Raw genomic sequence first — 15,727 nt, 5'->3', positions numbered from 1 at the left:
TAACCACTGCAGCAGAATGAATAGTCGCTATATTCTCTGGCCCGTGAATCTTAACACATTTACTACCTGGCCCTTTATGCGGAAAGTTTGCCAACCTCTGGGTGGAATTCCACCTCTGGGAGCCGGAAAGAACACCGAAATAAAAAATTAATAATAAGAGCACAGAGAAGGCAAGACTATTAACACTCCAAACTTTGCACGTCTTTTTCTGTGTGCCTGGAATTAAACACCATTTTCTGTAGGCAGGTAAGCATTCAGGTAGTCAGATAAAAAGGCGGCAATTAAAAAAGAAGAACAGGGGTGCCTGGGTGGCTCAGTCGGTTAAGCGTCCGACTTGGGCTCAGGTCGTGATGCCCCATGGGTTCGAGCCCCACGTCGGGCTCTGTGCTGACAGCTCAGACCCTGGAGCCTGCTTCGGGTTCTGTGACTCCCTCTCTCTCTCTCTGCCCTCCCCCCACTCTGTTTCTCTCTCTCTCAAAAATAAATAAACATTAAAATTTTGTTTTACAAAAGGAAAGAACAGCTAACATTTATGGAGCACCTTTGTGCGTGGGCTGTGCTCAGCGCTCTTGGGGATGAGGCCTCTTGCGTGGATTCCTCCCTACGACCCTGAGGTGGGCAGGGCTGCCCCCTCCCAGGATCAGTGACCTCAGGGTGTGTTGAGAGCGAGGTGACCCCAGCAGGCCCCCATACTCAAGAAAAGGAATGGGGCGTCCATGCAGGCTGAGAGGCTTGTGAATGGAGGGCTGGCAGACCACTCTATCCATATTGTTTAAGACATGCTTAGTAGAATCTCCATCACTTAATATCCCATTTATTTAAAAAAAAATTAACCTAAAACAAAAAGAATGTACTTATATCTTCTCATGAAGAGTGAAGATCTTTTCTTTAAACAGACGTCTCCTGATAGGACTTCTCCATGCTCTTCGTTGCAAAGACCACATTTGTAATGCATTGTTTATAATTTGCAATTCTGATTTCTTTAAAGTTGAGCCTGTACTCAAAACACTTGGAAACAATCTGAATCCAAAGTCCCAGATTCTTACCATACTCTTTCTTTTATATTTGACTCACCCACATTTAGATGTTTTTGGTGACTCATTTTTATCGAATATCAAGAAGGCATTGGTTTACTTTAATCACATTATAAGAAAAACATAATTCATTTCTTATACCCCTATTTCATCAGGTTACATAATGTCATCAAGTTAGGTCATTGCAACACCAAGTTCAATGCGAAAAAAGAGATGTAGAGAGGAACGTAACTGACTCTTGGTCAGCTTGTAACTCAACTGGTAGATGCAGACGGGTGAACATTCTAGAATGTGCCACCCGGCCAGAGCTGAGGGTTCGTCAGCTGGTTGTACAGAGGGAAACGTGTCAGTCAGGGTTCTGCAGAGAAACAGAACTAATAGGATGTGTGTATGCAGGATAAACCAAAGAGATCATGTATTTTATATACGTACATAAAAGGAAATATGGGCTCACAGCATTATGGGGTCTGAGAAGTCCCACATCTGCTGTCTGCAAACAAGAGGCCCAGAAAAGCCAGTGTCATTCATTCAGTCCAAGTCTGCAGGCCCGAGAACCAGGGGAGCTGAGGATGTCACTCCCAGGGCAAGGACGGCAGGAACGGAATGGTCCTCCCTTCCTCCACTTTTTGTTCCATTCAGGGCCTTGACAGATTGGGGAGGAGGCAGTCTACCGAGTTCACTGCTCCACATGCTAATGTCACCCACAAACACCCTCGAGGACACACTCAGAAATCACGTTGAATCTGGGCCGCCCAGGGCCCAATCGGTGCGACACAAAATTAACCATCATCACGGAGGGGAGATCCTGTGAGCTGGTTCAGCAGAGGCTGGTTTCAGGCTTCTCCTAAGCCCAATGCTGACATTTCAAACAAAACATAGAATTTTCTTTATTTTTCTCATGCAAGCCTCCATGAGTAGGACAACGTGTATAATAACCAGCCCGAGCAAACGTCAAGAATAAAACTCTTTTCCCTTTTCCTTGTTTGGTCAATCTTAGCATACCATCTATGATTAACAAGGACTCTGAAAATGTGAGCCTCAGTGACCCCCATTAAGTCCTGGAATCAAAAGTGACTTGGCAAAGACTTCTTCCTGGCAACTGCTCTACTCTGTGTCATCAGACAAATGAGTCTTGGGCTCAAGTTCACATTCAGACGTCGCTAGCAACAATTCCTTCAAGGCAGGAAGATGTGGAACAGGGCATCAATGTAGGATGTGAGTGTGAGATGTGGTTGTGTGACACCCACGTGCCCTCACTCCCTGTCCTCCCTGCCTGGCCTAGAATATAACAAATCCTACACCACGAACGCTTCTCCTCAAGTGTGGAGCACACGGGATGCGGCTTCTGTCAGGACGAGTCCTGGCAAAACTGAGGTCCCACCTTCCAGATCCTCTGGTGCCCTCGCCTCTCCTTCTCCCCTCGCCCAGCCCCACTGCCTCATCCAGGGTCCCTTGAAGCCAGACAGTCTCCCCTCCAGCCCCTCATCTGAAGAAACAGGCTCTATGACCCAGAATCTTAGGACTCTGGCACTGAACCATGTGTGAGGGCAGGGGACCTTGGTCCTGGAAACCAGTCCGGCTGCACTCTGGTCACTGCTGGTCTCTATCCCTGTCCCTGGGCCTTCAATCCCGTAAGTGCTTGTGTTCCCAGAGGCTCCAAAAGAGCACGGCTCCCACCACCAGGCACCAGCTAGGGCTCCCACGTCAGCGGCTCTAGCCCAGAACTCTCTTCCAGCTCCAGACATCGCCACTTACCCGTCCGGAGGGTTTCTTGTAGACAGCGATTCTCCCTGAGATTTTACTGCCAGTACTGAAATGGTATTATCTTTAGATCTTGAAAAGAAGAATTCTGGAAAAGCCCGTATTTGTATCTTGCATGTACATTTCCTAAGCCCTCTCTCACCCCCGGGACTACTTGGGGAATGTCACCACGTATCTACCCAAAAAGCAGATGTTCAGCAACTATTTCCATGTCAGGCAGAACTACTAAGGTCAGGCCACCAGGAAGAGGAAAGCCCAGTCCCTGAGCCCCTGGAGCTCACGACCTAGCGGGGGCCACAGATGGGTCACAACAAGCCACCATGAGGTGCTGTCACTAGGCCCGGGCTGTGTGTGCAAAGACTCCCAGACCACTAACCACAGAGCCAAGTGGGGGCACCTGCTCCACTCAGTCAGTGCTGGCTCTGGAGTAAATAACGCCAGCATCTCGCTAGGCATCGGGACAAGGTGAACGAGACGGATGTGGGTTTTGTTGTCAGGGGGCGACAGAGGAGGCAAGGGCAGCCCAGTGTGGAAAGTGAGCCTGGGAACAAACAGGAAGGAAGCAGCTGGCCTCGCAGTCACTGCTTCCTGCTCACTGGGTGGGGACAAGTTTCCCTGACGCTTAGCCACAGTTCTAGCTAATTGTAGAATCCGTTGTAATTAATTAATGGCCTGGCTCGCAGGATTTGCCAGACGGAGGAGGGAGGGTGTCTTCTGCGGAGATAGTAGCAGGTTTGGAAGGTACTGTGTGGTTGAGGTACTGCACATACAGGAGGGGAAAGTCCGGAAGAGCAGGAGGGTATACGGACCCTTGACCTTGTCGGAGGAGGGCTGGGAAGAGAGGGACAGGCAGCAGGAGGTCAGGCGCAGCCCAGGGCTGAGCCTCAAAGGGCATGAGAAGGGGTGGCTGACAGGGGGTTCCGGGAGGGAACCAACAAAGAGGTTGATGCAGCGTGGGGCCAGAGGTTAAGCGAGGAATCTGAGTGAGTATAGCAAGAACTGTCCCGTAACAGTCTAACAGAAAACAAGCAAACTGGAAGCTCATTAAATCCTCAGCAGTGACATTTCACACAGGGACAAACACCCGGGGACAGCTCTGTCAGTCCCGAGACCACCGGTGACTTCGAGCACGATACAGTAAGTTTTGTACACAAAATAACCCGAATTCATACAAACAGCTTTGAGTACATTCGAAGTACTTTCAGAAGGGGGAAAAAAAAAAGATTTCAGAAATGGTTTCACCCAAAATGGTTAAGAGAAATAGATGGTTAATATTCTATTTTGTAATATTTATTTTCAAGAGAAGCTTGAAACCTGGGTGGCTCAGTTGGTTAAGCGTCCGACTTCGGCTCAGGTCATGATCTCACAGTTCACAGTTCACGGGTCATGATCTCACAGTTCACGGGTTTGAGCCCCTCATCAGGTTCCGTGCTGACAGCTCGGAGCCTGGAGCCTGCTTCTGATTCTGTTGTCTCCCCCTCTCTCTCTGCCCCTCCCCCGCTCGTGCTGTGTCTCTGTCTCTCTCTCAAAAAGGCAGAGCACGAGCGGGGGAGGGGCAGAGAGAGAAAGAGAGGGACAGAGGATCTGAAGCAGGCTCTGTGCTGACAGCCGAGAGCCCAACGCGGGGCTCGAACTCAGGAACCGTTGAGATCATGACCTGAACTGAAATCAACAGTCGGACGCTTACCTGACTGAGCCACCCGGGCGCCCCTGTGATGACTGTATTTTATAAAATATATTTGTTAGGCGATACGTGATGCACACGAGAGCACAGATGCATTGCGTGAGTTGTCTCTAAGCCTTCCTTCCTTAATTATTCCCTGGTCCACCGCTATCCCACCAAAAGTAACAACTCTTCCAGGTTTGTTTTGTGTGTGAGATGATTTTTCTTGTTTTCAAAATTGAACTATAAGTGACAAACAATATCCAATTCGTTTCAGGAGCACATAACAATGTTTCAATATTTTTATACATTATCAAATAAGTTTGTGTACTACACAAAGTTATTTCAGTATTACGGACTGTGTTTCCTATGCTGTACATGATAGCCCATGACATTTATTTTATAACCGGATGTTTGTACCTTTTAATCTCCACCAGTTCTGCCCTCCGGCAGCCCTTCCCCACTCTGGTAACCAACATTTTGTTTTCTGTGTCTGTGAGTCTGTTTCTATTTTGTTTCGTTCGTTTGTTTTGGTTTTCATATTCCACGTTGAAGTGTAATCATTTGTCTTTCTGATTGATTTCACTTCCAATAATGCCCCCCAGGTCCACTCATGTTGTCACAAATGGCAGGGTTTCCTTGTTTTTTGTGTGTGTGGCTGAGTAATATTCCAGTGTGTGCGTGTGCGTGTGCGTGTGTGTGTGTGTGTGTGTGTGTGTGTACCACAGCTTCTGTGTCCACTCATCCAGCAATAGATACAGGGAACACAGTGGTGCACATATCTCTTTGAATCGGTGTTTTCATTTTCTTCAAGTAAATATCCACAAGTGGAATCACTGGATGGTATGGTAGGTCTAGTTTTAATTGTTAAAGAAAACCTCCACACTATTTTGCACAGTGGCCGCACCAGTTTACGCCCCCACCAACAGTGCATGCAGCTTGCCTTTTGTCCACAACTATTCTGGATTTTGTCTATCTCATTTCCTGGCTTTTACGTTTAACACACACACACACACACACACACACACACACACACAGAGTCACGTATGTCTGTGTGCACCTCTACCTTGTTTTCATTTCTGTTTTATATTTATATTTTCTGTTCTTATGTTTATCTCCATTTTTCTCACTTGGGTTTGTTCTGTGATTCCCTTTCTAATTCTCTATTCCAAATGTCTCAAAGCCAAAGTCTTCCCCGTGTATCAAGTATTTGTGCTCAGAAAAATAGAACACACAAAAGAATACGATTTCATTTGTAGTTCAGTGTCTCTATCATTTACAAAGTTTATCTTTCCATCACAATTCATCACTTGGAGTCTTAACCCCCTAAAGCACTATTTCTCAGGTTACACGCTTTATGGCGTTTCATAATTGCACTTATACATAATTGTGAGTCTTTCTTGGCCATGTTTGATCCAGTAACTGTGGCAAGTAGTTACCATTCCATGTTGTTAAAGAAAAAAATGTACTTTTCTAACCAGGATAAAATATGATTTAATTACCAATCCAGCCAGGTAGTAGCCAAGGAAAGATGTTGCAAGTTCCTGTTCTAAAAAAACAAATAAACAGTGGTAACTTAGTGTTTATCTGGAAAAAAGAAACACATGGGTATATTTGAGGTTTCTTTGGTTATTGAAGATTCAAGCTCTTTTGATGTGCTAGGAAACAATGTTAAATCATTTGACCCAATACTCTTTAAAAATTCAAAAGCAATCAGATTAAATGGACGATTTTTTTTTATTCTTTCACACCAGATGATGACAGTAAAAAATCTGGTAATAATTACTTGAAGATGTGACTTAGAATAATATCTTATTTCTCTGACACCCTTCGAAAACCCAACCGTTCTAGTATTTAGAATGGAAAGGAAGTATGCGGCACATATGTTGCAATCTCACCAGCCAGTGAGATTAAACAAGAGGGTTAAGAATGTTTCTCCCCAACCTCAGATACTGTTTAAAAAAAAAAGCAAGCGTTAGCCAACGAAGTTTTAAAGGGCCAGCTTTGATGAATGAAACTAATAAATATTGTGACAGCTGACTGTGGGGGTGAAAGCCCCACGAAGATAAGCATCCCTTAACTATTTGATGTCTTGCAGGGTTCCCTGTGGGTGGAGACTTAGCTGTCATCCAGATGGGCTCTCTGGTACAGCAGCTACAAGAGGGAAGTAAAAGAAATGCGCTGGGAGAAACATCAGTGCTGCCTAACTCTGGGGAACAGAGACTTCGTGGCCCCCCTCTAGAGATCAGTCTAAATGAACACAACCTACCTTTGGCTATCATGCAGTCCAAGGTTTGAGCCTTCGCTCTCCTTGGAGAAGGATATCGTAACAAAACATCTGGAAGGACATCAGTGGTCATTTGCTATTTATTTAGCTCCTGGGAAGCCTAGAAGAAACACAGCAGGGCCTGCTAAGGATGTGCAGTTGGGGATTCTGGTAATACCAAGAGTGGCTCCTTGGGATTTGCTGTGAATAATTTAAGAGCTTCTGGGTTGGGGCCTGCTATTTTCGATGTTGTCTGTAGGAATTTTTGAAGAGCATCTGCCAATCACAATGCACGAGAAAAAAAAAATTAAAATCTACAAGCTAAAAGCAGTAATAGACATTGTACGGACATTCACAGTGGTGTTTATTCGACCAGCACTTATTAAGTGTCTACTGTGTGCATGCTCTACACTGGGCATGGAGATTCCACATGGAATGGGAGATGTTACTCTTAGGTCGTGGGTTCTTGTAGGAGAAGAGACAACATTAAACAGGGAGTTACGGTTGGGGTTGACTTGGTGACTGAACACACTCATCCAGCTCAGTGACTTGTAGAGAGAATGTGCTTGGCCAACGGCAGCCCAGAAGGAGGAGCAAGCGTCACAGGGGGGCCTGATCTAGTCTGGGAGCCAAGAGGGGCTTCCGTGGTGATCTGAGGGTGACCGAGAAATGCCCTGACGGGAGTCAAAGGTGTGGGAGGCAACCTAACTCCATCCCTCACTTGGGACTGTTTTGCCATATGTGGGGAAAAGTCGCTGAGTGTGGTGTATTTCCAGGACACATTTTTGTTTTGTTTTTTATTTTTTTTTCAACATTTATTTATTTTTGGGACAGAGAGAGACAGAGCATGAACGGGGGAGGGGCAGAGAGAGAGGGAGACACAGAATCGGAAACAGGCTCCAGGCTCTGAGCCATCAGCCCAGAGCCTGACGCGGGGCTCGAACTCACGGACCGCGAGATCGTGACCTGGCTGAAGTTGGACGCTTAACCGACTGCGCCACCCAGGCGCCCCCACATTTTTGTTTTAAATTGTGGTAAGACACACAAAACGCTTACCGTCTTCGCCATTTGTAAGTTCAAAGTCATCGAGTACGTTCCCAATGCTGTGTCACCACCACAGCCCTCCGTCTCCAGAACACTTTACATCTTCCCAAACTCAAACTCGGTACCCACCAAACTCTCCCTGTTTTCCTTCCTGCCCCCCCGTCCCCGGCACCCACTCTTCGACTTTCCATCTCTGTGAAGTTGACCACCCTAGCACCTCGTGTAAGTGGAATCAAAGCGTATTTGTCTTTTTGTGCCTGGTTTATTTTACTTAGCATGATGTCCTCTGGTTCATCCATATTGTAGCAGGCATCAGAATGTCCTTCCTTTTTAAGGCTGAATAATATTCCGTGGCATGTCTATACCACATTTTGTTCATCCATTCATCCATCAATGGACACTTGAGTCGCCCCACTTTGGGCTAGTGTAAACAATGCTGCTCTGGGTGTGAGGGTGCAAATGTCTCTTCAAGACACTGCTTTCAGTTCTTTGGGGTGTATACCCAGAAGCTCATTGCTAGATCTTACAATAATTCTATGTTTGGGGTGCCTGGGTGGCTCAGTCAGTTAAGCATCGACTTCAGCTCAGGTCATGATCTCACCGCTAGTGGGTTCAAGCCCCGCGTCAGGCTCTGTGTTGATAGCTCGGACCCCGGAGCCTGCTTCAGATTCTGTCTCCCTCTCTCTCTACCCCTCCCTCGCTGGCGCTCTCTCTCTCCCTCTCTTAAAAATAAATAAATGTCAGGGGCGCCTGGGTGGCTCAGTTGGTTAAATGTCTGACTTCAGCTCAGGTCATGATCTAGCGGTTCGTGGGTTTGAGCCCCCGTCGGGGCTTCAGATCCTGTGTTTCCCCTTCTCTCTGCTCCTCCCCTGCTCATGCTCTGCCTCTCTCCATCTCTCAAAAATAAAATAAAACATCAAAAACAATTTAATTCTATGTTCAATCTTTTGAGGACCCACATATTTTTTTTTCCACGGTGGCTGCACTATTTTACATTCCCACCAACGGTCCACGAGATTTCTGCTTTCTTAGATGGGCGCGTTTTCATGTGTGTGACTGAGGCGATAGCCTCTTTATTTGATAGCTCACCTACCTCATAATCACTTTGTGTCATCAAGAAACACACTCCAGAAAAGGCAGAGGCTTTTGCTTAAAATTTGTTTTTAATAAATCATATTTTTCTTTGGTTTTCTGTTCATACTCATAGAAGCCACAAACATGCTCTTTATTTTATTTTACAGTATTTGTCTATATGTGTTTTGCAATGATCTTTGGGCAAAAACCATTTTGACTCTAAGCACCATGATGTTGGCTGACTCTTGTCTGGGAAGCTGCTCCCGCCCTGGGAAACGTGCCCCATGTCCCCCTGTCCCTGTTCCCTGTGTCCCCATGTCCTTGTGTCCCTGTGTCCCCATGCCCCTGTGTCCTTGTGTCCCCATGTCCCTGTGTCCCCTGTCCTTATGTCCCCGGGTCCCCACATCCCCGTGTCCCTGTGTCCCCACATCCCCTGTGTCCCCATGTCCCTGTGTCCCCATGCCCCTGTGTCCCCATGTCCCCACATCCCCGTGTCCCTGTGTCCCCATGTCTCCGTGTCCCCATGTCCCTGTGTCCCCATGTCCTTGTGTCCCTGTGTCCCCATGCCCCTGTGTCCTTGTGTCCCCGTGTCCCCGTGTCCCTGTGTCCCCACATCCCCATGTCTCCATGTCCCCACGTCCCCGTGTCCCCATGTCCTTGTGTCCCTGTGTCCCCATGCCCCTGTGTCCTTGTGTCCCCGTGTCCCTGTGTCCCCTGTCCCTGTGTCCTCATGTCCCCACATCCCCGTGTCGCTGTGTCCCCATGTCCCCATGTCCCCTAGCTGCTCCTCATACTCAGAGCTTAATGAGAGACAGTCCTAATGCTCCATCCAGCCCCACGGGCCCTCTGTTTAGGGCCCTAATCAACATGGGGTGGCATAAAATGCACAAAAATGTATTCTCGCAGCTGACAACGCAGGTCATTTTTTTCTTTTAGCCATAGCGGGTTGGGAGGCCAGGAACACGTCCGTGCCGGGTCTTCCGGGGAAATCAGCCACTGCTGTTTTCAGGGGACTCCTCCAAGAGCAAGCCCGGCCGCCTCTAATTTCCCTAAGCAGGAAATGACTGCTCAAGGCCAGACCCTGACACATCATTATCCCAACTGAAACACATTTTCAAATAAAGGTGTTCTCTGTTCTAGGGACAGGAGGATGCTGTTCAATGTGAAGAGCCACGGGGATTAGTAATTAACTTAATGAAACTCTTACTGAAACTTCTTAATGAAACTTGGAGGGAAACTCTTAAGAAATTCCCCCTCCCTTCCTTAAAATTTGGCTCTGGCAATGATTCTTCCTAAAGCATCCCGGAGAAGGAGGGATTAATAAAGGCCAAGTGTCCCTAATGAAGTGAAAGCCCATTAAGCCAATTAAACGGGTTCTTCAACGGAACAAAGTAGCTAAATCACTGTGCGGTGGTGAACGAGAGAGTAGGCAAAGAGGTAAGAGAGAGGGCCAGAGAGGGGGGCCCGGGCAGCTCAGTCTGTCGAGGGTCTACCTCTTGACTTCCACTCAGGTCACGACGTCACGGTTCGGGGGTTCGAGTCCTGCACGGGGCCCTGTGCTGATGGCACAAAGCCTGCTTTGAATTCTCTCTCTGCCCAACCCCCACTCTCTCCCTCTCTCCCAAAATAAATAAAAACTTTAAAAATTATACGTATAAAAAAAGTGCCAGAGGGATGCCAGGAAGGCCTGAGAGAGACGAAGCGTCTTTAATGCTGTTACCTTGTGTCTGCAGGTACGGTCAGCTTCCGAGATGGCAGAGAGAAGGGGTTAAGAGCAGACACAGCGAGGAGGTTCGAGTTTTTTCCATAACTGGCACCTTTTAAGACTTCTGCTATATACTTCAAATGGTCCTTCGGAATGTGTTACAAATTAATGCCACAACCCACTGCTAGAGTGTCGTTTTCTGTGTCCTTGTCACACCCAGACCCCCCCCACAGCCCCCCCCCCACACACACACCTGTTCTGCCCACACGCACAGCTTCGCAAAACCAGTCAGCACAAGATAGTATCTCATGGCTGTTTTGTCGGCATTTCTGTGAGGAGAGCGGTTGAACGTGCTTCTTGTTTGCTGGCAATTTTCTTTTTATTATCAAAGGACTGCTTTTGTCTTTTGCCCATTTCCCTTTGGGGATGTTCCACTTTCCCTTATTCATGGGTAAGAGCCTTTGATGCATTAAGAATATTAACCGTTTGACTGACACGTAATCCTCAAATGGTTTTCCTGTGGGTCATTGGCCTTTTAGTTTTTTATCGGGTCTTTTTCCCATAGAGAATTTTTTTGTTTAAACCTAAACGAACAAATCTGTATGCGTTCCCTTTACGGTTTCTTAACTGCTATTGGGTTCGGAAGGTCCAAATGCTGACCTATTTATTATCAGCTTCTCGTAGGTCAAACGGTTCTATTTTCCACATTGAAATAATTCAACCAGAAGGTACTTGATGTAAACTGGGTTCTCCCGCCTCCATGAGCGCTCACAGCTGTCCCCAGGCGCCAGGGGTAAGTTGCCATGATTAGATGACAAGATCTTGGGTCTTCATGGTCTGTCTGGGCCGATGGGTGAAATGGTGCTTCTTCAGCGGCTCTGCTCCTCCCCGGCCTCACTCCCTCCTCCAGTGCTGCGACTTTCCGGTTCTGTCCCCAGGCACCGCGCTCCGCACCGCCCTGTGGACTGGACGCAGCCTGAAGCCTGGGGTGACGCAAGGGGAAGTCGAGTATCATCCGCCGCACCCTTTCCTATGCCCGGTGCGCCCACTGCGTCTACGTTCCGTGTCTTGCGGCTTTTTGCTCAGCACGTCCACGTTGCCTTCTCCTCCGTGTTCTCGCACAATTCCTCAAGCTCCCCCTCTGGCTCACTAATGCGATTTCCTGTCAATTCCAGCCTGTTCTTTGTCGCCCCTGTTGCTTCTCCAGATGTGTTCTTCCTCTAAGTAATATATCCACTAATGGGGCACCTGGGTGGTTCAGTCAGTCAACCAACCGACTCTTGATTTCGGCTCAGGTCATGATCTCACGTGTTCATGGGATAGAGCCGTGCATCAGGCTCTGTGCTGACAGCTCAGAGCCTTCTTGGGATTCTCTCTCTCTCTCTCTCTCTCTGCCTCTCCCCCACCTGCACGTGTGCTTGCTCTCTCTCAAAATAAATAAAATAAACTTTAAAATAAATAAATAAATAAATAAACAAATAAATAAATGACAATATTACAAGTAATATATCCATTAACAAATGTTTTCCCTTTCCATGACCTCATCATCTTCTACAAACTTGGAAAGAACATGGATTGGAGATTTTCCTTATGTTTTCTCCTTTTTGGTGGTGGGGGGCAAGCTCTTCTAAAAGGAAATATTTGCTAGGATATCTCAAGTTTGTCATTTTGTCTTGAATTCCCGAATCTTCTTAATGTTTGGCTCTGCTTTCTCTACTCATTCCTTTTTCTCAGGTGAAATCTACATTCGCTCCCCACCCCCCACCAGAATTGGTAGATGAGATGCTTTCCTGGAACGTGTTTCTTGATGAATCATGAGGATTCTGTACAAGGCCTAGGGGCTATTACATGGAAGGGTAATTATCACAGTCACCCATGAACACACACACACACACACACACACACAGAATGTGTGGGTCACACTTCAAAGCTTTTGGATTCGGACAAGTGGGTATTAGCATAGTTTAGACTCGCTGCAGTTTTCCTTTGCCATCTAGTTTGAGACTTGCTGCAGACTGGATTTGTACCCCCATCTCTGGCCAGATTTCTCTTTGATTCTTTTGCTTATAATGGGATGTCCTGGCATCGAGAGTCTGAGGTTGGGTAAAGGATTCCACCCACTCACTTTTCCTGATTAAACACAATGCCCAAACAATATCTCAGTACTACTCAGTACTACTCACGACTACTGCTCCCAGCCTTCTGTGTGGGGACTGGAAAACCACAAGACTCTGAGCAGGTATGGACCCTGAGCGGTTGTTCTCGTCAGAGGCAGACAAATGGGAAAATGTGCCTGGGGTTGAAATTTGGGACTTCAAGGGCCATTCTTCTCCAACAATTGAAAGTTAAGAAGGTAGAAATTGAAGTTGGATAAAGAAATTCACTCGTAGCATCCCTGCGGTTTAACGTCCATAAATCTTACTGATCAAGAACACAGCCTTAAAGTAAGACACACACCTCTCCCTAAATGGTTTTGATGTTGTAACCAAAAGCCAGAAAGACCTCTAAGAAAAGAGCATCACAGAAAAGAATTTCCATATGTTATTAATTCTTCCTCAGTAGGAAAAGGGGAGTATACATTCATTCAGGAACCATGTATAAATTTATTTGTATTCTCTATTTGAGAAGAAAGGAAATATTAGTACACAATTACTTAAACTAAATTAGCCCTGAGGGTAGGATCCACTCAAGTCTTTTTGTATCCCATCATCCTGTGTGAATGTATATCCTACTGAAATTACTTTAATCATCTGTTTGGTTTTCGCCTGTCTCCCCCAACTAGAATGTTAGCTCTGTAAGAGCAAGAGATCTTGCCTATCTTCCTCTCTGAGTCCCCAGTACCTAAGCCTGTGCTGGCATGTAATAGATGGTCAATTAATACTCGCTAAATGAGTTAATGGTGGGGAGCTGTGTTAATGGATCTATCAGTGGATGGAGGCAAAGTATCCCTTGATTTTGGCTTCTACCCAAGGATAAAATAAAAGTATAGGAGGTGGGAGGGAGAGGTGTCTGCTTGTGTAACCCAACAATGATGATGAATCCTGTAATAATTCAACAACAATATCCGGACAAGAGTATTTTTTACTGTCTCCATCAGGATGCCACCATCCATTAGTCATTAATTCATTCACTGTATTGCCTTGGTGTTGATTTTTTGTCATTATCAAGTATGGCATTTTCCTGTAACTTGCCATCAATTAGGGTCTCTGCATCTTTCTGTCCAGTGGCTCCCACAGAGGCACTGGCAGAAAATATGCTACTTTAACTAAATTAACCAGGATTCTTGCATCAAATATTCAAAATACCCACCCTTTTCCCATGAATAGGAGTGGTCCGATATTGCACAACTGTTCTTTAGAACAAAGCCAGCATAGAGCAAGATTGCAAGGGCCCTTTGTATGTTTCATATGAGTCTTTGGGGTGGGATAGTCTCATTTTTCCTGGAAATCTATTTTCCTTGTCTCAAGAGAGCAAGCAGCCTTTGGTATGGGCCCTGGAATACCAGCGGCTAGACACTGTGGGCTATGTCTCCAACTCTGAACAGCAACAATCATGTTAGGAGCAGCTGGTCCATAGGAACCACACTGAACACGGAAGAATATTCTGGAAGTTCCCAATTGCAAATAACGGTGGATCGTAAGTTTTATCTCCCAAATCCCAGACAATATTTCTGTGTCCTTAGTTCGGTTCGTGGGTATTTCACCTTATTTTGCCTTTTCCCCCACCAGCAACCAAGGGTTAGAGGGTTTTTATCTTTTCACTAGGCTTCTGGCTCACTGTAATCAGTAGATGATCATCACTTGATTCCCTCAAATTAGAAAAAAAGAATTCATATTGTGTTAAGTGCTTACATCTGGCTGTGACCTTCTAATTCAACAATCAAGGCAAGTGTTTTGCCTTCTTCCTCAGTGGTGTGCCATGTGGTCCCTCCATGGAGGGCTTCTCCAGGTCTCTCTGGGCCTTGGCCCCTTCGCTGTCTGACCATCACCCATCCTCACCCCCCAGAGCCCGTCCGAAACAGCAGGAGGAAGGGGGGAGCACCTGCGCTTGCAAAAAATCCCTCCATTTTCGACGGTTCTGGCCTGGGTTCATCGTGCCATTTGAAGGTTTGCATATAATTACTGTGGAGCATGGAATAGATAAGGTAGGAAGGAACTCTCCTAATTTCTGATTCTTCAGTTTAAATTAAGAAAGTGTATCATTTTGAAATATCATTCTGAAAAATGTTTCAAGGCAATAAACAGTTCTGTGATGATTTCTGCCCAGGGCACGATGTGGTGGCACGGCGGGCAGCCGGGCCCAGAGCCACAGCTCCTCGCCAGTGTGGGTCACGGTGGGGGCAGCACCCCATGGGCCCCACGGCCCCCCTGCCTGCCCTCCACGCCACACAAGTCGTCGTCCCCCGCGTGCACCAAGCAGGTCAATGTTTCCTATCCCTAACCTTCTAGTCTGCAGTCTGGCACCTAAAAGATGTGACCTTGCTTTCCAGGTCCCGTAATTCTGCATGGCCAACATATTTTAACGTAAAATGGTCAAACCATGGACATTAGATACTTTAAGCATGTTTCATCCCTGGTCTCCATCTGCCTCTTTTCTAGGACTGTTAACCCTGGTGTTCATCTAACCTCGAGCAGGGAACTCCCATTAGTTGTTTCCAGCAATTAACAGAGGGTCTTGTAAACTCTATTAGAAACTCACGTGTGCTTTTTCTTGGCACAATTCCTATTATTTGTTTCATTCGATTATAATTATGGACTTCTGACTCTTCATAGGCTCAAACTATTCCATTCAACCATAATTACTGTTCGCATGATGTTAAAATTGTCCCTGTTTGGCCATTGTGAATCCTCTGTATTTAGTCGTGTTTTCTTTTTTAAGTTTATTTATTTATTTGGGGGGGCGGGGGGAGAAAGAGAATCCCAAGTAGGCTCTGCACTGTCAGCTGGGAGCCCGACACGAGGCTCAAACCCACGAGCCGTGAGATCATGACCTGAGCTGAAGTCAAGAACCAGACGCTTAAACTGATGGGGCCACCCAGGCGCTCCCAGCCATCTGTCTTTTTAACACTTACCTTAGCCACTCTGAGGGCCTTTGGCCAAAAAAAGTGTCCTTTCTTTTCTTGAATTTTGAATTTTTCTTGTTCCTAAGCCTCGCGTGGCAACCCTTGGCAGAATCTGGAT

Source organism: Prionailurus bengalensis, chromosome B2 (genome assembly GCF_016509475.1).
Source record: "Prionailurus bengalensis isolate Pbe53 chromosome B2, Fcat_Pben_1.1_paternal_pri, whole genome shotgun sequence".
Classification (NCBI taxonomy): Eukaryota; Metazoa; Chordata; class Mammalia; order Carnivora; family Felidae; genus Prionailurus; species Prionailurus bengalensis.
The sequence above is the reverse complement of the archived record's forward strand: the minus strand, read 5'-3'. Positions refer to the sequence as shown.